Raw genomic sequence first — 27489 nt, forward strand, 5'->3', positions numbered from 1 at the left:
ATATATGTTGTAGACAAGGCACTTGCCGTTAAAATGGTGTATAGGATGTTGTAATTTGATAAAGGTAAAGCTGTGATACAGAGTTAAAAAGTAATTGTGATAGTTCAGTATGGCGGACTAAGCCGGACTTAATAAAGCAGATACTCCATACCCTTTGGATCAATGTGGATCTCGTCCAGGTTCTTTCCTTGAAAATCCCCAACCCGTCCCTGCTCCATGGCCATCAGGATCTTGCTCACCCTGGCAAGCTGAAGGGTGCTCTCAGGTAACTTGTAAAACTTGTCATGGACTCTCATATTGTGGCCCATAAAGTCAGCCAGCTGGTCAGCCTCTGTGTTCTTCAGGTTCAACACTGTGGACAGGGTTGCCAACTGTTTCCTTAGTTTAGTAGACGTCATTGCCTCTGGGTGCTTTAGGTCACACTGATTTGCAAATTCTCTGAGGAGATCAGCCCCTCGAAAGAATGACATCGCGTTTGGTATGGCAAACAGGTAGGGGTTGTTTTCACGGATTTGACATTGATCTCTGGTGTCACACAGCTGGACAAGTGATGCCACCATTGACGGACTCAAGAGGATGGGCACCATCCTGCCGCCCTTTCCTCTCAGCTCTATCCTTGAGAAATGGCTGCAGAGCTTGATCTCCAGCTCTGATAGGGCATAATTGACATCCTCGTGACTTGATGAACTTACTCTTGCCAAGAACGCAGAAAGTGACATTTTCGACATCTCCCCTTGTCTGCGCCTGTTGAACAGTAGGATCAGCGTTTGAGTGACCTTGGACAGCTTCTTCCATGTCTCAGTTGACACAGCAGCCTTCAGGTCCTCAGAGTACTGCTGCCGCTTGGCCTCAAGGTAATTATGTAGTTTTTTTACATCCTCTGTCAGAGGCAGGAGCAGAGGGACATTCCACTTGGCCTCAGTTAGTGACTTACGACAATCCCCTGACACTAGCTCACCCCATTTCACCTCGTATATCTTTCGAAAGTTGCCTGCTTCTTCTGCTGCCTTCTTGTCCCCTTCCATTAGCGCATTACTCTCCAGGAGGAAAGACATTCTCTTGAGGGCAAATCCAAGTTTCAGTGGAAGTGATGTTGCATAGCCATTTCTTGTTTTGGTTCGTGCAGTGTGTTTCACTGCCTTGACTGTGAGCTGGAAGTTCTTTGGCATGACATATTCCTTGATAGTCTTCAGTGGTGTGACCTGACTACCATAAAGAATAAGTCGACCCATCTCCCTCAACTTTTGACGGATGTATTCATGCTTTGCAGGTTCAGATCCGTGCTTGTTGTAGAGGTACTTTGCATACTCCATAATGCACCAGTCGTTTTTGACTGCGTCTGCAATGTCATCCTGGTTCATTTTGCTGAAAACTCCCCAGACATCCTTGGACACCCCCCGGGGTAAGGGTTCGGCAAAGACACAGAGGGCTATAACTCTGTTTTTTCCTGGTTTGGGATTGTCACTGTCTGGTTTAAATTTACAGTTCTTTATGTGTCTCCACAGTGCACATTTTGTGTATAATCCTTGGCAGTGGACACAGTGCATGTAATCTTGCACTCTGGAATCCGTCTTTGGCTGCTTGCATGCGACCAGTGTCCCTGCGCCCGTTTCCAAAACTTCAGCATTATGTGCAAAGTTACCTCGGTTTCGGAGTTGTTCTAAATGCACTTTCCTTTGTTTTGAACCCTTTGTAAAACTGAGTGCCTTTGCTACCTCGCACTCCTTGCTGTGAACACTCTCCAAATGCCTTGCGATTTTTGCGACAGGCAACCCACAAAACAGACAGAACTGCTTCTTGTTGTACTTCCGAGAGCCATCTTCTTTCTTGCCGACAGCAGGAATGGACACTGAGGCACTTTTGGCACTTGTACGAATGCCGCTGACAATTTGAACTGGTGAGTGTAGGGGAGCCGGTTCACTTCTCAAGTCACTGCCATTGTGTGTCTTGCTAATATGTGTGTCTGTCACGTTTGTTGTGTCTTTTGGAAGTTGGGCTTGTTCCTCTGTGTCCTCCTCTGTGTCCTCCATCCAATCACTGTCATCTGAACTTTCATTGCAAGGTGGAAAATATGATTTGTCATCAAGAGACAAGTCAGTCGAGTCCGAACGGATATCACTGTCATCACAAGAGTCCAAATGGTCATCTGATCCATCTTGGGTCTGCGTGTTAAAGCTGTTCTGCGAGGATTCCAGAGCAGCGACAGGTGAAACCACGAGGGCAGTAGGAGACGGGTGGTGGTACTGTTGCGAGGATTCCAGAGCAGCGACAGGTGAAACCACGAGGGCAGTAGGAGACGGGTGGTGGTACTGTTGCGAGGATTCCAGAGCAGCGACAGGTGAAACCACGAGGGCAGTAGGAGACGGGTGGTGGTACTGTTGCGAGGATTCCAGAGCAGCGACAGGTGAAACCACGAGGACAGTAGGAGACGGGTGGTGGTACTGTTGCGAGGATTCCAGAGCAGCGACAGGTGAAACCACGAGGGCAGTAGGAGACGGGTGGTGGTGCTGTTGCTCTGCAACTGTACGGGACAGAGAACAACAAAAAAAGTTCTGAATTATCTGTTTTAGTTAATACCAGTTCTACCATATAAACAATAAACATTTCGTTTTAGAGGATTGGCGAAACTCCACCACTTAGACAATTAGGCTACGCAAGGGATAAAGTACGAGTAGGTGCTCATTATTGAACAATAAATCCCAACAGCCTAATTATTCACCAACGTGGAGGTGAAAAATCACCCTGAAGGGATAATTTTTTTTATTACACAGGCTACTTAATAAATAAACTGATATTTACGTGCTTCATGCCCAAGTATTCATTTTGGTGTTCCCAAAGCCCCCCACACTGGGCATGGTGGTCGCAGCCCTTTGTAAAACAAGAACTAAGACTTACAGAAACGTGTGTGTGCACACTGCATTTAAACAAGGGTTTACTGAACAGAGAACAGTACTCACCAGAACCCTTTTTGTGGAGCAAGGAGATATAACTATTCAGCTTCCACTGCGTGGAGGGCTGGAGCTCCTCAACCAGGATTTCAAACTCATCAGGTACGGCCTGCTTGATGAGTTTCCATTCATTGGAATGGATGATTTGTATCACTTGGCACATCTTTTCGGCGGGGACCTTGAGGATGTCGTTCCCGAGCTGTACCATCTCCTCAACAGACATGGGTTTACACTCCTTCACCTCGTCCTTTCTGCAGAGCCAGGACACAATACTGTCAGTCATCTTCATCATCATCATTAAAGGAGCAATAAGCCATGTTTGACACAGGAACTTTCTAAAGTATATTTTGTTATGATTCTTGTAATTCAACCGGAGAGTGAGGAATATATGACATGGTCTGATACACCCAAAAAAATGGGGCAGAAACTCACATAACTAGAAAAGGCTAATTCTGGATTACGTCATCTAGAGGGAGGTTTCAGGTTTTGAATGGTAAAAGTTGGGATTAAAGGGATATCACTCTATTCAGGCTTTTGTGAGCCCCCAGACCGTTTTTAAGTTGCTGATAAGTTGTTCTTATCATATAATGAATCAAGCAACTTAACACTTTAAGACCTGAGGTGATTCTTAAAAATGTTTTATAAATCCATGAGATTTAGGAGACATGTAGAATCGGCTTCAGGTCTCAATGGGTTAACCTGAGTGCCATTGACATAATGTATATACATCAGTAGAAATACAAGCGCATAGTGATGAATCCAGCATGGTTTGTTACACGGGGGGGGGGGGGGGGGGTTCAGTGAGGTGAGGTGTTCGTGACCTACCGAGACTTCTTGGGGAGGCGATTCTCGCCCGGGAAAGTTCTCGCTCGCTGCTGTTGATCCTCCTCCTCCCTCATCGGTTGGGATGGGACGTCCACCTTAAACAAGGGAGACCATAGTTTAGATCACTACACACCAGACTGGAGGCAGTACAGACAGACCAGGCATGAGGAGGCTTATGAAAGAAGGAAAACATATTGAGAGGGACCTATAACCACAATCTACATATTGTCACCTGCATGCTGGAGGGTGCAACGTCGTTGTGTGTGAGGGTGCTGTTCGCCACGGGCATGGACTCGGTTGGCATCGGGGAGGCTAGTGTCAGAGTGTTGTTCACCATTTTCTTGCGACTGCAAAGCATGACACACAATACTGTCAGTCATGTTCCAATTAACCTGAGTGCCATATGTATATACATCAGTAGAAATACAAGCGCATAGTGATGAATCCAGCATGGTTTGTTACACGGGGGGGGGGGGGGGTTCAGTGAGGTGAGGTGTTCGTGACCTACCGAGACTTCTTGGGGAGGCGATTCTCGCCCGGGAAAGTTCTCGCTCGCTGCTGATGATCCTCCTCCTCCCTCATCGGTTGGGATGGGACGTCCACCTTAAACAAGGGAGACCATAGTTTAGATCACTACACACCAGACTGGAGGCAGTACAGACAGACCAGGCATGAGGAGGCTTATGAAAGAAGGAAAACATATTGAGAGGGACCTATAACCACAATCTACATATTGTCACCTGCATGCTGGAGGGTGCAACGTCGTTGTGTGTGAGGGTGCTGTTCGCCACGGGCATGGACTCGGTTGGCATCGGGGAGGCTAGTGTCAGAGTGTTGTTCACCATTTTCTTGCGACTGCAAAGCATGACACACAATACTGTCAGTCATGTTCCAATTAACCTGAGTGCCATATGTATATACATCAGTAGAAATACAAGCGCATAGTGATGAATCCAGCATGGTTTGTTACACGGGGGGGGGGGGGGGTTCAGTGAGGTGAGGTGTTCGTGACCTACCGAGACTTCTTGGGGAGGCGATTCTCGCCCGGGAAAGTTCTCGCTCGCTGCTGATGATCCTCCTCCTCCCTCATCGGTTGGGATGGGACGTCCACCTTAAACAAGGGAGACCATAGTTTAGATCACTACACACCAGACTGGAGGCAGTACAGACAGACCAGGCATGAGGAGGCTTATGAAAGAAGGAAAACATATTGAGAGGGACCTATAACCACAATCTACATATTGTCACCTGCATGCTGGAGGGTGCAACGTCGTTGTGTGTGAGGGTGCTGTTCGCCACGGGCATGGACTCGGTTGGCATCGGGGAGGCTAGTGTCAGAGTGTTGTTCACCATTTTCTTGCGACTGCAAAGCATGACACACAATACTGTCAGTCATGTTCCAATTAACCTGAGTGCCATATGTATATACATCAGTAGAAATACAAGCGCATAGTGATGAATCCAGCATGGTTTGTTACACGGGGGGGGGGGGGGGTTCAGTGAGGTGAGGTGTTCGTGACCTACCGAGACTTCTTGGGGAGGCGATTCTCGCCCGGGAAAGTTCTCGCTCGCTGCTGATGATCCTCCTCCTCCCTCATCGGTTGGGATGGGACGTCCACCTTAAACAAGGGAGACCATAGTTTAGATCACTACACACCAGACTGGAGGCAGTACAGACAGACCAGGCATGAGGAGGCTTATGAAAGAAGGAAAACATATTGAGAGGGACCTATAACCACAATCTACATATTGTCACCTGCATGCTGGAGGGTGCAACGTCGTTGTGTGTGAGGGTGCTGTTCGCCACGGGCATGGACTCGGTTGGCATCGGGGAGGCTAGTGTCAGAGTGTTGTTCACCATTTTCTTGCGACTGCAAAGCATGACACACAATACTGTCAGTCATGTTCCAATTAACCTGAGTGCCATATGTATATACATCAGTAGAAATACAAGCGCATAGTGATGAATCCAGCATGGTTTGTTACACGGGGGGGGGGGGGGTTCAGTGAGGTGAGGTGTTCGTGACCTACCGAGACTTCTTGGGGAGGCGATTCTCGCCCGGGAAAGTTCTCGCTCGCTGCTGATGATCCTCCTCCTCCCTCATCGGTTGGGATGGGACGTCCACCTTAAACAAGGGAGACCATAGTTTAGATCACTACACACCAGACTGGAGGCAGTACAGACAGACCAGGCATGAGGAGGCTTATGAAAGAAGGAAAACATATTGAGAGGGACCTATAACCACAATCTACATATTGTCACCTGCATGCTGGAGGGAGCAACCTCGTTGTGTGTGAGGGTGCTGTTCGCCACGGGCATGGACTCGGTTGGCATCGGGGAGGCTAGTGTCAGAGTGTTGTTCACCATTTTCTTGCGACTGCAAAGCATGACACACAATACTGTCAGTCATGTTCCAATTAACCTGAGTGCCATATGTATATACATCAGTAGAAATACAAGCGCATAGTGATGAATCCAGCATGGTTTGTTACACGGGGGGGGGGGGGGTTCAGTGAGGTGAGGTGTTCGTGACCTACCGAGACTTCTTGGGGAGGCGATTCTCGCCCGGGAAAGTTCTCGCTCGCTGCTGATGATCCTCCTCCTCCCTCATCGGTTGGGATGGGACGTCCACCTTAAACAAGGGAGACCATAGTTTAGATCACTACACACCAGACTGGAGGCAGTACAGACAGACCAGGCATGAGGAGGCTTATGAAAGAAGGAAAACATATTGAGAGGGACCTATAACCACAATCTACATATTGTCACCTGCATGCTGGAGGGTGCAACGTCGTTGTGTGTGAGGGTGCTGTTCGCCACGGGCATGGACTCGGTTGGCATCGGGGAGGCTAGTGTCAGAGTGTTGTTCACCATTTTCTTGCGACTGCAAAGCATGACACACAATACTGTCAGTCATGTTCCAATTAACCTGAGTGCCATATGTATATACATCAGTAGAAATACAAGCGCATAGTGATGAATCCAGCATGGTTTGTTACACGGGGGGGGGGGGGGGTTCAGTGAGGTGAGGTGTTCGTGACCTACCGAGACTTCTTGGGGAGGCGATTCTCGCCCGGGAAAGTTCTCGCTCGCTGCTGATGATCCTCCTCCTCCCTCATCGGTTGGGATGGGACGTCCACCTTAAACAAGGGAGACCATAGTTTAGATCACTACACACCAGACTGGAGGCAGTACAGACAGACCAGGCATGAGGAGGCTTATGAAAGAAGGAAAACATATTGAGAGGGACCTATAACCACAATCTACATATTGTCACCTGCATGCTGGAGGGAGCAACCTCGTTGTGTGTGAGGGTGCTGTTCGCCACGGGCATGGACTCGGTTGGCATCGGGGAGGCTAGTGTCAGAGTGTTGTTCACCATTTTCTTGCGACTGCAAAGCATGACACACAATACTGTCAGTCATGTTCCAATTAACCTGAGTGCCATATGTATATACATCAGTAGAAATACAAGCGCATAGTGATGAATCCAGCATGGTTTGTTACACGGGGGGGGGGGGGGGTTCAGTGAGGTGAGGTGTTCGTGACCTACCGAGACTTCTTGGGGAGGCGATTCTCGCCCGGGAAAGTTCTCGCTCGCTGCTGATGATCCTCCTCCTCCCTCATCGGTTGGGATGGGACGTCCACCTTAAACAAGGGAGACCATAGTTTAGATCACTACACACCAGACTGGAGGCAGTACAGACAGACCAGGCATGAGGAGGCTTATGAAAGAAGGAAAACATATTGAGAGGGACCTATAACCACAATCTACATATTGTCACCTGCATGCTGGAGGGAGCAACCTCGTTGTGTGTGAGGGTGCTGTTCGCCACGGGCATGGACTCGGTTGGCATCGGGGAGGCTAGTGTCAGAGTGTTGTTCACCATTTTCTTGCGACTGCAAAGCATGACACACAATACTGTCAGTCATGTTCCAATTAACCTGAGTGCCATATGTATATACATCAGTAGAAATACAAGCGCATAGTGATGAATCCAGCATGGTTTGTTACACGGGGGGGGGGGGGGGTTCAGTGAGGTGAGGTGTTCGTGACCTACCGAGACTTCTTGGGGAGGCGATTCTCGCCCGGGAAAGTTCTCGCTCGCTGCTGATGATCCTCATCCTCCCTCATCGGTTGGGATGGGACGTCCACCTTAAACAAGGGAGACCATAGTTTAGATCACTACACACCAGACTGGAGGCAGTACAGACAGACCAGGCATGAGGAGGCTTATGAAAGAAGGAAAACATATTGAGAGGGACCTATAACCACAATCTACATATTGTCACCTGCATGCTGGAGGGAGCAACCTCGTTGTGTGTGAGGGTGCTGTTCGCCACGGGCATGGACTCGGTTGGCATCGGGGAGGCTAGTGTCAGAGTGTTGTTCACCATTTTCTTGCGACTGCAAAGCATGACACACAATACTGTCAGTCATGTTCCAATTAACCTGAGTGCCATATGTATATACATCAGTAGAAATACAAGCGCATAGTGATGAATCCAGCATGGTTTGTTACACGGGGGGGGGGGGGGGTTCAGTGAGGTGAGGTGTTCGTGACCTACCGAGACTTCTTGGGGAGGCGATTCTCGCCCGGGAAAGTTCTCGCTCGCTGCTGATGATCCTCCTCCTCCCTCATCGGTTGGGATGGGACGTCCACCTTAAACAAGGGAGACCATAGTTTAGATCACTACACACCAGACTGGAGGCAGTACAGACAGACCAGGCATGAGGAGGCTTATGAAAGAAGGAAAACATATTGAGAGGGACCTATAACCACAATCTACATATTGTCACCTGCATGCTGGAGGGAGCAACCTCGTTGTGTGTGAGGGTGCTGTTCGCCACGGGCATGGACTCGGTTGGCATCGGGGAGGCTAGTGTCAGAGTGTTGTTCACCATTTTCTTGCGACTGCAAAGCATGACACACAATACTGTCAGTCATGTTCCAATTAACCTGAGTGCCATATGTATATACATCAGTAGAAATACAAGCGCATAGTGATGAATCCAGCATGGTTTGTTACACGGGGGGGGGGGGGGGTTCAGTGAGGTGAGGTGTTCGTGACCTACCGAGACTTCTTGGGGAGGCGATTCTCGCCCGGGAAAGTTCTCGCTCGCTGCTGATGATCCTCCTCCTCCCTCATCGGTTGGGATGGGACGTCCACCTTAAACAAGGGAGACCATAGTTTAGATCACTACACACCAGACTGGAGGCAGTACAGACAGACCAGGCATGAGGAGGCTTATGAAAGAAGGAAAACATATTGAGAGGGACCTATAACCACAATCTACATATTGTCACCTGCATGCTGGAGGGTGCAACCTCGTTGTGTGTGAGGGTGCTGTTCGCCACGGGCATGGGCTTCAAATGTATGGTCTTTACACAGTGGACCACCCCATCGTCGAACAGCACCGTGTACCTCCCGGCTGTCAAAAAACAGAAGAGGGCTTCAGAAACATGGACATGTCCATTTATAACAAATACCATGTCTAGTTACTGTCTTGATGAAAATGTGTTTCAGTGATTCAAACCTTTCTCAACTGACTTGATTGTTGCAGGGTAATCGTGACAGTCTGTCCATCGCGCCAGCACTACCTCACCAACAAGAAACTCCTGGAACACAACAGTCAAAACTAGTCATCGCCTTCTTTTTGCCAAGTTCGACTTTAAAGCACTGCTTGAATCACATACAAACCCTGCATATCCCATTGCATAATCAATCATTTTGGGAGGGACTGGCCTCATATTACAATGCGCTCATTTCCACAACACACACAACACAGCGTTGTGCAAGGCAAGGCTAGCAATAATAGCAAGCCGTTCGTATAGCGAGGTATTCACATACTGTATATAGGCCTACATATTTTTCAAGTACTGTTTTTTCCCAACATTTAAACACTTTTAAAAACTAAACTTATTGCGATGCTAAATAATCAGTTACCTGGAAGCTGGAGGATGGCATGACTCCTTTCACCAGGGCCATGACGGACGTCACTTCTTTTGTTGAGCCTGTGAGAAAACGAGGGAGGTCAGACTCAATATGGAATAACATCTTTGTCTTAGTCAGATTTCTTGGTACTTTGACATACCGCCACATTTGTACACTGAGAGTTACACACCCGTAAGGGGCCATTTGGAACCCCCTCAAGGAACCACAAGGGCAACTGAACCACACTTTTGAGACCCACTGGTGTAGCAGAGTACACAATAATGCACATAACACACTGACTGTTTCACCACATTGGAACAGCCTTCATTGTTATTAGGGATCGACCGATTCTGGTTAAAAATAGCCGATCTACAAGCTCACAACACTGTGTTGTGAGCTTGTAGATCTGCTAGTTTTGGCTTAGGTTCTCCTCAGAAAAGTGATGCTAGGGTTCAAGTGGTTAGGTAAAAAAAAAAATCTTATCACACAGATTTGGCGGACCCCCTGGAGTAACTCTGAGGACCCCCTAGGGGTCCCAGACCCTCTGTTGAAGACCCCTGTTTTAAATGATAAACAATAGGCCTATAAGTCCTGTTTTGTTCTATCAAATGCAGCATTATAATTAGCTCCCACTTGTAGCAGCATTTCTTATGAACTGAATTATAAATAACACATTACAAAACAGTTCGCCAAACGTTTATTTTACCTGTAATCAAATTAACCAGTACAGCTTAAATTAAGTTGCAAGCAGAAAATATGACCATATTACACCAGTCCTAAAATCTTTACATTTACCTGTCCCCCAGAGAATTGATTTTAAAATTGTGTTACTTGTCTATAAATGTCTCTGTGGCTCTGGGCCCAGCTACATCTTAGGACCCTTAGGTCATCTGGGGCTGGCCTATTAATTGTTCCATTTGTTGAAACAAAACATGGTGAAGCAGCATTTCACTACTATGCACCACAAACCTGGAACAATATTCCAGCTTACATTAGACAATCCCCAACCATAGCTGTTTTTAAGTCCAAGTTAAAAACATATTTATTTAACATTGCTTACCCTACCCAATGATGGCTAAGAACAGCTAGGTCTTGCCTGGTCTTTAAATGACAATGTCACTTTTTATTATTATCATGTTTTGTATAAAGGTTGGAGTATTTATTTTGCTCCTTTATCTTATTTTAATTGTATCTTATTTTAATTGTATCTATTATATTCTCCATTTCTTTTTTAAGTGCATTGTTGCACTTTGTATTATTTTTCATGCTGTAAAGCACTTTGAATTGCCCTGTGTATGAAAAGTGCTATATAAATAAAGTTGCCTTGCCTTGCCTAGCCAAGCTTGTCCCTCGAATTCAACAGCACAGATCGGTCTACACCTAATTAGCATCATTAGTGACACGTGTGCTTTGAGGCTGCAGTTTGCTAACAACGTGAAAAGTGCAGGGTGGGAGGGGAAGACAGCATTGGCTTTGATTGAAGCTCGTTGAGGTGATGGGGGAAGGGAGCAGAAGTAAAGAGTCATGGAGCAGAATGTTTTACATTTACAATGCCCAGTGTTGCCAGGTTTTGTGAGAGAAACACGCAACCAGGTCTATGAAAAGATGCCCAAAAGAAAGGCCACATGAGCACTTTAAACCAGGGGTCTTCAACCTTTTCAGACCAGGGACCCCCAAACTGATGGGGTGATGGAGCAGGGACCCCCTACCTCGTAGGGTAGGGGGTAGGCCACCACATATATTATATATTTATGTATAAAATTGTGTTTTATATGTATAAACATAGATTGTCCCAGTAGGTGTGCAAAAGACCCTTTCTTTCTCTACAAAATATGTATAAACATACCATGTTATTGTGCATTCAATGCTAAGCTATTCAAATATGTCATGTTATGTTTAAAGACATAGACATTTTTGGGAAAATAACAAAAAGTTTTCAAACTTTTAATTTTTAAATCAAAGAATTTCGCGGACCCCCTGTTAAACCTATGTATACATCGGCTATTATAGCCGATCTACAAGCCCCAAAAAACGCCACTTACAGTATAATAAACTGACATGGCAACACTGACGTGCAACCGTACACATTGCAGTCATTTGAAAATAGACGATCTACAAGCTCACAGCTAGACTAGTAGATCGTCTATTTTCTGCTATTTTCAATACAATATATTTTGATACTTTTTAAATTCAGTTCCATCTAACTCACTAACGCTCTGGACCAGGGCTAGAGAAAAAAACAAACAAATGATTTCCTCATTTGTTTTATAACTCGCGAGTTATGTCCCTCTTTGCTGGACCTGAACACATATAAGTTGAACTCACACTGCAAAGACAATAAATATGTTACAAAATATGTACACAATTGTTTGAAAACATACCTTTATATCGTAAAATCGAGACCTCCGCATCTTCTCACCGCAACTGCTCGTTCAACCAGACCAACGCAATGCACGCAGCTGTTTGCTCTCAATGTGAGTAAAAGGAAGGGCGGGCCCTTCCTTCCATTCAGCCAATCAGACGCTGGCTGTTTGGCTGGATGTTAGAGAGTTTTAGAGACACTCACACCTTCTGCACTACCGATTGTAGTCTCTAGAGGGAGACATTTTTACACTCTTTTCAAACACATGTCATAATTTCAGTATGTGTGGGACAAACAAAAAAAAAGACACTAGGCATATCAGCTATGCTTTTTCGATCGATTTAAGTGATAAACCACGTGGGGACCCGCATTTGGGTCCCCACGTGGATTGGTGTCCCCACACCGTTGGTGTGTTGTCAGTCGCAAGTCCCCACGCAGTTGCAAAAACACACGCACACACACACACACACACACACACACACACTTGGGTCAGTGCAATGAATGGAGGAGTCTGAAAACCTTCCCAGAGTAAAACTTCTTTGGTAAGTATATTTGGTACCCAATATACTTCTAAAATCTGATAATAATATCTAATAATCTGATCCTGATAGCATTATTGCGGACGCATGCGCTGTTGCCCACTACAGACGAACACCAAAACTCTCGCCCCAAAACAGTCACCCCGGGGGAAATCCGGTGATATTCACCTGGTATTCCTAAACGTAACCTCATTAAACTATGCCTAAACCAAACCTTATTCCTAAACGTAACCTCAGTAAAACTAATAATATGGCTAACCGTAAACGTATTTCTAACCTTATCCTCAGTAAAACAAATACAGGAATACAAGAACCGCTGGTCCGTGAAAAGAAATGGGGGCGATGGTGTTTTGGGGCGAGTTTTCCGGTTATATATCGACGGCACCCCGGCTTGAAGTTGCAAGAGATTCTCTCCGTGGAGGAGTAATTAAACACCACAAACTACACGGATTACGTTGACACAAACACAGTGGAGTGATTTAGAAGCACTTTATAAGAAAACTAACCCTTATGTAGTGTTTTATTGTTGGACATTCATCATGGCAGGTTATAAAATGGGCTTTTGGGACAGGACAGCCCCTCTTCGCACGACGTTCAGGTCCGCCGTATCGGCCCGTTCCGACCCACTTTCACCCCTGAGTACCTGCCAGGCGAGTACAGGTGATGGCCCCGTGAAGACAAAGCCAAACATTAGCATTTGTATGGGCGAGGGTCGATTCACTGGATGTGTGTCCGCGACGGACGATGAGCAATGTCTTAAGGCAGCAGCAGCCCATGACATCTCTGCCTGACCTGCGTCTGTGTCTGGGCTTGAAATGCAGTTCTCTCTCTCTCTCTGTCTCTGACGTTGAATTGTGGGCGTGCACTTCCCAAACGTTTTATAGGGGGGCGGGGCTAAGGCCAAATGCCTCAAAGCTGTGTGTAGAGACGGGACTTCGTCACCCGTCTAAAAATCATCCAACACATTACTTGGGGGTGTGTGCATAAGGCTGACATGACATTGTTATAACCATGGCATGACATCTGGCATGAATATGAAGGAAGCTTTATGAATGTATGACTGTTGTCATAAACATAGCTCCTCCGATAAGAGCTGTGGGGAGACCGAGTGACGTCCGAGTTCTAAAATATAGATGAGGAAGCGCTGGACTTGAACTATATCAAGCTCAGTTTCTTGTCAGCGACTGTAAGCTATAATCCATTCTCCTACCGTATACGGCTGTGAATGCTGGACCCTGAAACCTGCCCTACAGAAGTCCCTGGATCAGTGCTACACTAAATACTATGTGAAGTACTAAACATCAACCAGGATGAAGACGTTACCAACAAGCATCTTTATGGGGGGCTACCGAGGGTGAGTGAGAAGATAGCAGCCAGGATGATGAGTCTGCCATCAACACCGGGAGCCTCCAGCCAGCAAGCTTTTACTATGGGAGCCAAAACACGGGCATAGATCATGAAGGCGTCCCACACCTACCTACGTGGACATACTAAAGATTTAAGAATTAATTATACAATGAATAAGCAAACAAGTACATATAATATACATATTACACACATTAACCAAACTTAATTTTATAAAACCCCCGCCATATTCAAAAACAATTCCCCACAGGATCAATAAAGGTCTATCTACTACTCCTTCTCATTTTAGTTGAAGCTAGAATCAGCCACAGGAGATACCGTTTATAAACCAGGGGGAAATCTGAGACTGAAGGTAACAGGAGACCCAGGAGCCATGGTGGGACTGGTAGCTGTGGATAAAGGTGTCTACAACAAACATCGTCTTACCCAGAGAAAGGTACTTGGTCCATTCAGTGAATTGGATAGTTGGCACTGTAGGGACCGAGCCGTCTAGAAGATTGTGTATAATATATATAATATGGTGAAGATATGCTGTATATAGGTCCATATGGGAATTAAACTGTGTGTGTTTGTTTGTTTGTTTGTGTGAGGTGTGGGACATGGTGGAGAAGCATGATACCGGCTGTACACCAGGTGGGGGAAGGGACAGTATGGGGGTGTTCTATGATGCTGGGCTGATGTTTGTTACCAACACCGTCTTTGGAACTCCTGTGAGAACAGGTAAACTAATGACACGTCACTTCTCAATCTTCTTTCATTGAGTTCTGTGTATATATGGCAGCTCACTGCCATACTGTCACCTTCAGCCAATGATGGACCTGGATAGGCACAGGCCCACCCAGATTGACAGCTTTCCCCACGCTAGACGATTCATGAAAACTTAATCTCACGCCTGGATTCCCCTGGGCGCAGTAGCGTCGCGTTCTTGCCGTGATGCATGCAGCCGCACCTGACCACATCCACTCAATGCTTGTGATTCCACCAGACGCTTTTCAGATGCGTCCCAGAAGCGGTGAACGGATATTTCAAAGGATGGACGGCAACCCTTGATGTGTGTGTCTCACATTATTTGTACTGCTAGATGGTTTCACACTTTCACTTGTCCTCAGCAGAAGATGGTTTGCGTCTCCTCCAATCCGTCATTTAAATAGCAATGTGCCTCCGAAGCACACTCTGATTGGTTTAATTTATGTTATGTCCAAATCACACCCATGACTAATTCATAGACGTAATACAACCTCTTTGCACCTACAGTATAGTGCTGTACTTTGCACCAGAAAACAGCTGTCCAACTAGTACAATTGAAGATGGTCACACCCCTGATGCAATTGCACCCTGCATTCTGCACTCTGTGCCGGCATAGATTGTCTAAATTTGGGGGGCAGTATCGCTCTGTGGATAGAAAGGCCTATTGGGAATTGTAATGTCACCGGTTTGAACCTCGGTTCACCCAGTTTATGTCTTGAAGACATCTAACCTCAGCTGCTCCCTGGTGTCGGAGCCATGGCTCAGGGCAGACTAGGTTATTGGGTGGCCATAGGTGAATAGGCAGAGAGGCCACTTGGAAACAGAAGGTCCCAGGTTCCATTCCTCGACCTATGTGTTGAGGTGTCCATGTCATGAGCAAGACACCTAACTGCTCCCCCTGAGCACTCAATAGGACCACCTGAGCAGTCATCAGCTGGGTGAAGCTATAACTGAATTTCCCCCGTGGGATTAATACGGTCTACATTAAATGCGATGATGGAGTCATATTGACATCATCCACCGGTCATTACAATATGTAAAAAAAAAACGCAGGCCCATCTAGAGTATTCCAGGCCCAGTCATTAGATCTGCCACTGGCTTCAATACAATGCCTCTTAATCATCTTACTTCACTGTCACTGAACTAAACTCCTGCATGGACAGACTTTCTTTAAGTGGTGGAGTGGTGGAATACAGGTAACTTGGGGTCCTCACAAAACAGTTCAGCAAACCTCTAAATTAATAAGTCAGATGGACCCAATTGAAAACAATGGTGAGACCCCAACTTTGCCTAAGCCTGTGGAGAGACATCCTGGAGACAGAGGACACAAGTAACTGGACTCAGTTTACCACTCAGCTCTGAGGTTTAATACTGGTCTTCTCTAACTCAGGGCCGTTTCACACTCGTGTCCCGGGTGCGCACTCCAGACCGCTTGGCAGGTGTCGCGCTAGTGTGAATGTTGCGAATCGTCCCCCGAAACCGTAACCGTTCCGTTCCCGAAACCACCTCCGGAGGCAGTTTCGGATCCGGATCATGCGTTTTCGGGTACGGTATGCTGCAATGTGAAAGCAAGCGTACCATTAGACGGAAGTGGCCCGCTATTTGGAATAGGTGACGGTATATAAACTCGACAAAAACAGCCAACAAAAACACGTCGCAGATCAATCCACAGGGGTTCAACCATGGCCGTAACATATCCACACCAAGCAGTAGCACAGCAGAGCAGTGTGCTCTGTAGGTTGGAATCCAACCGTTGCGGCATCCAACCGTTGGATGCCGCATGTGTTGGACGCCTGTATGTTGGATGCAGTCTGTCAGCGCAGCACCGGTTTGAAAAAAAGAAAAAAGACGCACTGACATTCCATAGGCTAAATCAATGCATTTTGTGATCGCATCGCACAACTAATAGCCTACTAAAACTAACGGGGAATACCAGAAAATAATAATATTTTGACATACGGGAGAAACGGTTGGTGCGGATATTTAAATTGGATCTCTACTACATATCTTTGCTGTTAGGAAGAAACCCTGTATCCCATATTGCAACTTTTAATGCTTTTTCATCATAAATGAATGCCCTATTGTCATACAGTGTCACACAAAAGTAGCAAAAATAGCCAAGCTACAAGCTGAAAATGCGGTGCAATGCGACACATTGAGCTTGTTGATCCACTATTTTTGATATTACAATATAGAGCAGATAACCACACTGATCTTGCATTGGAAAATATAATTTTTATTTTAAATATGAACAAAGGCAGGATGCACGTCCCCACAGTTCTTTTTTACACACAGTGCTGGACCCACAAATCATAAATAAATAAAAATAAAAAGGTGAGTCTGCACACAAACTGATGTAGTCTTTTTAAATTATAACCAAAGCTCTAAAGTTAACGTTTCTCCCATGTAGGGCTAATAAATTAATACATAAAATAAGGAGACTCTTTTTAAATAACCAAAAGTGAACTTTCTCTTATTATTATTATTACTTTGGAGACTATGGCAAGCGCGATCCTATCGCACACCTTCCTACATGACCAGCTATGGCTTTGCAGTCCAGAGGATGAGATCTGCACGTAATGCGCGGATGCGCAGATTAAACAACAGACAGGCAGCGTTGCGGAATGCGTTTGTGTCAACTGTACTTGTACTTTTCTTCATAGAGAAAAAGAAGAGCACAGGGCGCATATATATATATATATATATATATATCATTCAGTCCGACTTCACTGTATAGGCTACTATAGTTGCCTTTTCATAAATGATATTTTTTTTCTACTTAAGCTGTCGTGAAAGTTTATAATATTTAGAGAAATTTAAAGTTTCAAATGCAAAAGTAGTAGTAGTTGTGAAGGTTAGCAAACTGGACATTTATACTGAATGTTTCCTGTATCCTCATCTTGCGCTAATGCACACAAGTGTTTCACCAGGTTTTATTTGTGTTGTTTCTCATAAGCGTACATCCGTTGTCCGTCAACAACACAGCAGTCTGTGCCTTGACCATGGCCTTGACGCGCTGAGCGCTCAGTGCGTTGACTCACCCCCCAGCCGCAACCCTATATTTATTCGCGACCAGCCCAAACATTGTCGCATAGTTGATGACGTCTGTGTCCACAGAAGAAACACTATGTGCATGCCGCCACCTAGAGGATTGGGGGTATATGTGCAAGTGTTCTCTGGTGCGATTGGATCTTGGCCAGTGTGAATGCTGGCCAGCCAAGCGTACTCGGGACCGGTTTGATTCAAACGAACCCAGTCTGAAACCGCCCTCAGAGACACAATGATCATTGGCACCTCTTCATTTATAAAGTCCTGGTGGGAAAATTAGTACCACTATTCATGTTACGTCAGAAACATAGTCACATTCTAACTCGCCCTATAGCGAATGGCTAGTCCTTCTGGTTCCATTTACCAAATCTGAATTGGGAAAGACTGCTTTCAGCATTGGTGCACCTGGTTCTTGGAACCTCTTGCAACAAGATCTTAAACTAAATACCCTAGCATCTATTAGCCATTTTAGGAATTTACTTAATAATCATTCATTACCTGTATGCAACTGTTTTACTCTTTTACTGTTTGCTGTCAACATGCAACTGTTTTAACTGATTGTTGTCAACATAGTCTTTCTTTGTTTGTTATCATTGTAAATGAGGGTCTGCCTCAATGATCTCTCAGATAATTTTAAATAAAGGTTGAATAAATGAATGAATTCTGTGTAACAGTCAGGGTATGTTGGTATATTCAGATCCAAAGTGCCCCGTCAGCGCCAGGAGGAAACGAGCCACAGCGATAGGGAATGCGAGGATTACCCGAGGTAAGACTGACAACTCAAATCACTAATCAGTATAGTCATGGATTAAAGCTAAATAAAATCTCACAACAAAAACATTTTGCATGGCCAAGTCGTAATCTGCAATTTGTGAAACTGCTTGAAAAGAGCCCCCACACACTAACGTTGTGTTTCATAAACAATTAAATTAGCACAATATGTAAAATTATAATGTTTTGGTAGCCATACAGCCAACCACTTTGCAAATTAAGTTTTTAACCTTTTATTTTTAGAAATATACAAGATCATTAGGGTTTTCTGGAAGATTGAACATGTATTGTATTGCTAGTTTGACCACTTCTCTTTAATCTTAAATGAACTAATAACCAAAAATAGGCTATCTACAAGCTTACAACGCGTTGCGTTGTAGTAGTAGTAGTAGTAGTAGTAATTTATTTTGGTCATGACAGGAAAATTAAATATATTTCATCATATCATATCATATTCATATCATATGTTTTAGACCAAGACGGTGTATAAGCCAATGGCTTATTTTGCCTATCCTTTTCACACACAAAAAAAAAACATAACATAACAACTATGAAAACAAGAAAAAACATACAAACAAACGAGAAAACAAAATAATGAGAAGATTAACACAACAGACAAAACAAGACAAACGTGATCACAACAACCAAAAGACAAGACTTACAGATTTCTCGAATTATCGTCATATTTCAATATCCATATAGATACTATAGTAATCAATTTGAATAATACTTTATAATACAAAATTAATATATAATTCATAAGATAACCTTACAAAGCTAATATTCCTTCCAGTTTTAATAATCGCTAGAACCTTTCAAACCTTTCAAACCTTTCAAACCTTTCAAACCTTTCAAACCTTCCAAACCTTGCAAACCTTTCAACACCTTTCAAACCTTTAATACATTTCAAACCTTTAGAACCGTATACCTTTCAAACCTTTCAAACCTTTCAAAACTTTCAAAACTTTCAAACCTTTAGAACCTTAAACCTTTCAAACCTTTTATACCTTTTAAACCTTTCAAACCTTTAGAGCCTTAGACCTTTCAAACCTTTAACCTTTCAAACCTTTACACTACTGAATGAATGAATGACTAAATTATTTTATTTAATGAATGAATTCATTCATTCTTTCATACACTACTAATAATTTAACACCTTTAACACTTATAAAACTATCAATACTCAATACCATCAACATTCTTAGCGATCCCACACTGTTTCTTCAGGAACAGTACTTTCTAGTTAACATTAATTTTCTATATTTATTTATCTATTATTCTAGATATATACATTATTTTAAATGTATTTATGGATCTACACTTTTTTTGTTCATCGTCCAAGCCGTTCCAAAGATTCAACAAGATCATGTAGTTTTAGGGTGTTTGATTGAATGAAAAGTGAATTTGTTGGTGCGTAGTATTATGCATGGTTGAAATTTCTGATGGCTTTTTTTGGAGTAGAAATATTGGATTGATATTTGATTTATAGTTGTTCCCCCATACTTCCACACAATGATGTGTGGAAGTACACCTATTTTTGCTGTGCAACATGCTTCCATGGAAGACATATAGACTTCTTTGGAATCCAAATGACTGAAATCAGTCAGGGTGACTGAAAACTTAATCCATGTATATTCAATGGGATGCACTGTAAAAGTTTAACATTTTTGAAGCTCATTGTTGTTGGTCTTTTCCTTCTCCACCTGTCTTACCTCCCACCTTATCCCTTTGTATCTTCTGCTCTTCCTCCTCTCCCACCTCCCCTGTGTCTTGTCCCTTCCAGAGAGTCAGTAAAAAGAGAGGGGTGGACTGGCCATTTGGCATACCGGGCTTATGCCCGTTGGGCCGCTGGGCCAGTTTAATATATATTTTTGCTCCTGTTTTAGGATTATTACGGGTTCCGCGGCCCAATTATTAGTTACTGTAATGTTTGGGCTGGGATGCTTTTCAGTAAAAGTGGTGGTATTAAGGACGTGCGTTTGTATGTGCCTCGACGTAGTGGGGCGGTAGAGTATCTGCTATCTGCGCGCCGGTTGTGGTGGGCCGGTCTGGGCCAAAATGCCAGGGCTGAATTTTGGTCCCAGTCCGGCCCTGTACAAAGATGAGTTGCGCAAGTGTTGTGTGGATGGCATGAAAGACATCCCACTCTCTTATGACTGCCAGCGTCGCAGCGAGTACATCGATGGCGACCAAGAGTGCATTGATGCCTTCCTACACTGCTGCACAAATCTGACCAGCCAGCGAGCTGACAAGAAGCAAGAGTTCCTCCACCTTGCTCGCAATAAGAGACAGGGCAGATGGAGTGTAGCTCCACTATGAACCGGTGAATACATGGCAAGAATGGGGAGACACAAGAGAGGAAAGCCAGCTACTTGTTTGTACGTTTGCCAGCTTGGCCGACCGAAACAGGGAAGATGAGATGGTTTAAAAGCGGGAGAGTATGAACATTGTTGATGAAAGGGTTGAGTAATGTATATGTGATTGAGAGGGAAACAAACGGACATAGCAGTGGAATAAAAGAGACAATTCTTTAGGACAGGAGAGAGTAGAGACCTGGGGGCCCATTATCAAGCCTGTCAGAGGATGGAAATCCAAGTGTCAGAAAACTCTCAGTGAAGTACGTTTGGTCCTGCTTTAAAGGAGCTACACCATGAATTTAAAAAAAATATTTGATATTTAATATCATATGGTGTATGTCCCTCAAACCTTTTTCAAAAGGTTTGAGCCTAAATCATCACTCAGATATACTCATCCCAAGTCAATTGTCTCTGGCTTATACAGCACTTTCAGCTGCAATACCAAAACGTCCTCTTGGGCAGGGGGGGGCTACTGAGCAATTCTGTTAATACAAAATTCTGTTAATAAAAAAATATATTAAAAAAAAGAAAAAAAAAATGGAAAAATTCTGCATAAAAAGAAGCATCTAAGAAAAATACAAAATCGAAAAAAAACACTTTGAACATTTTTGAACAATTCCACCAAGTGTTTGAGGTGCCCGTTTCACCCACTTCCGGGGGGCGGAGCCAAAATCCGAGCCCGAAGTATTTGTTCGTAGACCCCCACTTAGGGGGGGTAGAAAAAGTTTCAGAGCGATTCGGGCACTTTTCATTTAACATTGGGTTTGCCATCAAAAATGTTTATGACCTCATAAACATTGCCATTCTGAGATCGCCTGTTCAGACACGCCCATTCTGGAAATCCATGAAATGAGAAGGAATGACTGAATTTAAAAAAAAAACATTTTTTGGGGTACAAGAGACACTGGGGACCCCAAAAAATACAAAAAAACAAGAAAAAAGTGATTTTCATGGTGTAGACTCTTTAAGGCATACTGTAGGAATTCCATACAAATAACACTGCACACTGATAAGAGGCTAGGATAAATAACACTGCAAACTGTTCAGAAACTGCGACTTAGGTTGCGCACACGTCACACACAAATACTATTGAGGACTCTGGTTAAAATACACACAATATAAAACACAGCACACTTGAAGTGGGGAAGGGGTAAGCAACGTTCATCAACGTGGAGGTAAAATGCATACTCTATCAAAAGCTGATCACAAGGGGTGAGGCACTTGTGCATAGCAACTAGGCTACTAAAAACTAAAATTGAGGAAAAGAACAGTGGCTGCCCTGCTGACTACGGTCCCGTGTGTCACCAGTTCAGCCTAAAATGTACAAAAACACCAATCAATAACCAAGCATATACAACCCATCATCATTACATTAATACAATTATACTGGCAAGTCCAACTTCCTACCTCCTGAACCTGAAGCAAGTGTATACCCATTACCCACAGGGCTGACCAGCATCTGCTCATCTGGCACTCTATAATACAACACAGAAAATAATATTACTTTCACATCACAGAAACAGTAAGTAGGTCTCGTGATATAAACCACATTGTCGGGTGAATGCATTTAGCTTCATGATTGACCTGAACCTCTGATTGATGTAAAACACAATGAACATTAAAAGTCAACTCCTGCTACCTCAGACTTTGCTTATGCATATACTATGTGTGGTTTATGGTTTCCAAATAGTCTTGCTGCACAGCACCACCAGAGATTCTGGAAGTGCAGTAACAGCAATAAGTACTCTGAACTCATAAAACAAACAAATGAAGTAACCCGAAATGTCTAAGCATTTTGTAACATGTCTCTTTAGACTATGCACTGAAAATGGCCCTTTTCTGACCCCTGACCTCACTGGACGGCCCGCCACTTTCCAAAATACACCTCTCCGATTTAGTGGAGAGTGTGGCATTGTAGAGGGGGTCTCCCTGAACGCGTGCGTATGTCACAAGTGCCACGGCAAAGAGCCGTCTCGTGTCCAGCGTCCAATTTGTAAAGGCTATGCACTGAAAATAGCCCTTTTCTGACCCCTGACCTCACTGGACGGCCCGCCACTTTTCAAAATACACCTCTCCGGCTTAGCAGAGTGTGGCGTTGTAGAGGGGGTCTCCCTGAACGCGTGCGTATGTCACAAGTGCCACGGCAAAGAGCCGTCTCGTGTCCAGCGTCCAATTTGTAAAGGCTATGCACTCCAGTGAACAGCATTTATCCATTTAGATAAGTTCTTAATGTTATTAAAACAGTTAAAAACTGTTTTTATTACACATAAACACAATTTGTGTTGTATAACGTTGTTTAAATGCTTAATTTATAGTTTTAATGTGCAAATGAATCTTTTTTCAATGGCTTCTTTTTACTCTAGAGGGTACTCTTATTCTGAAGAGATCGTCCACCGGAAGAGTTATTGCTGCTAAGTTATTGCTGCTCACAGAACACAGCTTCTCTTTAGTTAGCTTGCACACCCAGCGCCAGCGCCATCGGTGAGTGAGACCTAGCAGGGACAACACGCAACGCACAAGAACAAACGTGACTCTCTCTGATCTCACAGGATCTCCTCTTACCATATACAGTATAGGCTGCTTCTGCCTGCTCTGGGCTCCCAGAGCAGGCACACATAAACAAGAAAAAATATTTTTAAATCATTCCTAAAAACAACTGGGAGAAATGTTCTCTAATCAGTTTTTGTTAAAACTCTGACTGGCTGCAACATTTTGAACGAGTTGTAGTCTGTCAGTTGTTTTCTTTGGTAGGCCAGAAAAAAAGTGCATTGCAATAGTCAAGACAACAGAAGACAAATGCATGGATCAATGTCTTTGCATCATCCAGCGACAGATAGGCTCTAATTTGCACAATATTTCTTGAAAGGTTGTAATAAACTTTGTTATGGGGGTGTCCTGTACATGAATGACATTCCTATGATACACCAGTTTGAAAGCTGGTCTAATAGGACATCGATTTGTAATTAATACAGGAATGTTAAAAGTGTCAGTGTGTGGTCCAAGTCCAATGTAATAGTTATCAAAGTTCAATGCGGAACCTAAGTGGTCGGGACTGGGACTCGGGGACCGTCAGTTTCTGACGGACCGGTCACTTCCGGTCACTTCATAGATCTAGATTAAGATCAGGACTGTAGAGTGGGAGGCCGCATAGGCAGCATGGAGTGCTTCTGTGACCGCGAGAAGTGCTCTTTCTGTGGAGTGGGCTGGTTTGAATCCTGACTGGTTTGGATCCAACAGGTTATTCTGTGAGAGTTGGAGAGAAAGCTGGTTATAAACAACAACATGATGCTATCTTATTTATTTTCATCTTACAACTTAGGTACGGAGGATGATGGCTATGATCTGGACATAATTGAAATTTATTCACGTACCAATTTCCCTGAGAGCTGGCTGTTTAATGTGGTCCAATTGCCTAATTGTTCTTCAAATGTTCAATGGTAAGGCAGCGGAAAAAGACACAAATACCGGTATGCAAATGCAACATAATTATGCTCAGAGAAATGCCTTTATGTTTCAGTGAATACATACAGAAAAGTCAACGCCTGCCAGATTCAATCACTACCTGGCAGCTAACTGGTATAAGTCTGTCAAAAAGTCATGGTAAGAACCACTCTCTCATTTGAATAAGATTATACACCTGACCGGACTTTTGCTATGCAAGACTTTCTGCGTCTGTTACATCCTTAATATAACTGTCTCTAGAATTATTTGAAACCTTATCACTTTCCTTTCTTGATTCACGTCGCTTTTTGTACTTTGTATCATGTTAGATCTCATGTTAGAAATCACTCTCTTTTGTTCTCTTCCACTGATTCAATTATTTTCTTGTTGCTCTCATGAAGGTATCTGCGTGAGCGAACCATTTGAGGTGATTGCACGGAAGCAATTCTTCATTGACCTCAGACTACCCTACTCAGCTGTCAGAGGAGAACAACTGGAAATCAAGGCAATCCTGCACAACCTCAAAGATGAGGAGATTACAGTAAGTGTAGTCCATTCTGGTATCTTTCTATCTATCTATCTTAGTAACTTGAGCATAATACTGTATGAATCAATCATTACATGTGTATACTGTATAGGGTATAATCTCTGTATTGTTCTCAGTATTCTGAAAAGACAAAGCATCCTCTGTGTCTTTCTCTCGCTGTTCTCTCTGACCAGGTGCGTTTGGAACTGCTTGAAACAGAGCATGTGTGCAGCATGGCCTCTAGACAGAAGAAGTATCGTCAGGAGGTGGTCGTTGCGAGCAGGTCCACGCGGGCTGTGCCCTTTGTAATTATACCCATGCAGACAGGCCAGCACAAAATTGAGGTCAAAGGCTCAGTTAAAGATCAATATGATGGAGATGGAATCATGAAGAAGTTGCTGGTGGTGGTAAGTGAGACAAATTCTGCACAGTCTCTTATGACATCATAGACTGTTTCAGGCTGTAAACAAACACGCCGCTGCCATCAGCCTATATATGGACATACATTTTGTAACCGTTGCCCTGGGAAACAATACAAACGGACATGGCAGAATTGAAGAAGCCAAGTGCAGAACACACGAGACACAGACACAGACACAGACGGGAGATTATGTTTTCGCCCTTGTGTGTCTGTCTTTCTGGCGCTAATTACTTATGCAAGCTGTCATTTTTTAGAACTTAAATTTTATTATGGAAGTGAATGACGGTTAAATCGGGCTGAAACCATGCCCAAATATGGAGTTATAAATCATAGATACTGTACGTCAGTGGTTCGCAAACATGCTGTGCTTTTCAATGACCCCCAAAATTGATTTACACAGTATTTATTTCTGTGAACCCTGCATCTAAAATGATTTTGTGCCAGGGGCACCCATAATCAAAAATGATACAAAATGTTTCTCAATAAATTTTCTCAAAAATAGAAGTTCTACATTTTAGTATACAATTGGGTTAAAGATGGTTAAACAGATTTTTTTAATTTTTTTTTATCCCGCGATTTTTGTAACCCATTTTTTTCACCCGGTGCCAATTTCCTAAGTGATCCTGGGCGCTACACCAGCCCTACACCAGCACTACACCAGTCCCCCACAGTAGGGTGGCCAGGGCCGAGCTCATGCTTCCTTCAATGCATGAGAGCCAACTGACCTTCTTGTCACCTGACAGGGGGGAGTTTCCCTGGTAGGACGTAGCGCGTGGAAGGAACACGTTATTCCAACCAGTTCCCTTCCCCTCCATCAGGCGCCCCGGCTGTCATGGGGGAGGCGGTATAGTGACCAGGATTACTACATGTTTTTGTGAGGGTATTAACTACCCTAGGAGACACGGGGAGAACATGCAAACTCCACACAGAGTAGGCCCTTTCGCCAACCCCACCTAGGGTATGGGCGCTGATGACGCGGAGGAGAAGACACGCCCCCAGCGCCCACAGCGTCCCCAGCGGGAATCGAACCCAGGACCTTCTAGCTGTGAGGCCTCGGAACCCACTTTGAGAACCACTGTTGTACATCATAGATGATTGACAGACTGGCCACCCGGCCTGGCAGAGACATGTACTCCACTCCCTGACTCACACAGGAGAAAAATACACTGAACCTGAATGTGACCGCCAGAGGAAATGGAGAAGCAACTCTCACTCTAAGCACCATTCTTCAGCCCCACCTTTGCAGTGATATCAGACACTGTGCGTGCGTGTGTGTGCGTGCATGCGAGTGTGCGTGCCTGCATGTGTGCGCGCGTGCGTGTGCATGTGCGTGCGCGTGCGTGAGTATGTATATGCAAGTAGAAAGGATACAGCTGTATCACGGAGGTTGTGGGTTTGAATCCACTGTGGTACATTCGGCTTTGTCGGGCGTCTGTGTGAACGCAATGGGCCCGTGTTCAGGGGAGAGAATCCGGTCGGGGAGGGTGATAAATGTCACTGCATGTATTCCTACGGGATAGGCGGCACCTGTCAGCAGGGAGTGTTGGGCAGGAGGAGTAGGACGAAGGCTTTACGTCCTCCCGGTGGGGGCTCCTCACTGGCAGGTGAGTCAGTAGGATACAACAGCAGTGACAACACAGAAATGTGTGTGTGGAGGAATTAATTGGCATAACAACTAAATTGGGGAGAAAAAGGGGGCAAAAAATAATTGGCTACTCTAAAAAAAAAAAAGGATACAGCTGGAGCACAGTGTTTGTTAGTGTTCATTGTTAACCCATAAAAACGGGAAAGCATCTGTGTCATTTTACATTTTAACTATTAAAAAATAGCAGATATACAAGTTCATAGCGCGTTACTTTGTGCCCCGCTAAAAGATCTGTCCAAACCTTTGAATAGTGTATATGTTACAGGGAAATTGGAAAACCAGTGAAATTGAAAAAGGAGCGCTCGTTTTCACCCCCCACCCGCCCCCCCACCCCCCCTCGCGTCCCCCTTTGTTATCGATTCCCTTTTATTGCGACTGGTGACGTTAATCTGTCTGGCCAGAAGTCGCTTTGATTTCTCGTCAAAACATAATGCCTAAACCTAACCTTAACCCTAACCCTAACCTCAGTAAAACTATGCCTAAACCTAACCTTATCCCTAACCCTAACCTCAGTAAAACTGTGCCTAAACCTAACCTTAACCCTAACCTCAGTAAA

This window comes from Gymnoscopelus braueri (genome assembly GCF_963280865.1).
Source record: "Gymnoscopelus braueri genome assembly, chromosome: 11".
NCBI lineage: Eukaryota > Metazoa > Chordata > Actinopteri > Myctophiformes > Myctophidae > Gymnoscopelus > Gymnoscopelus braueri.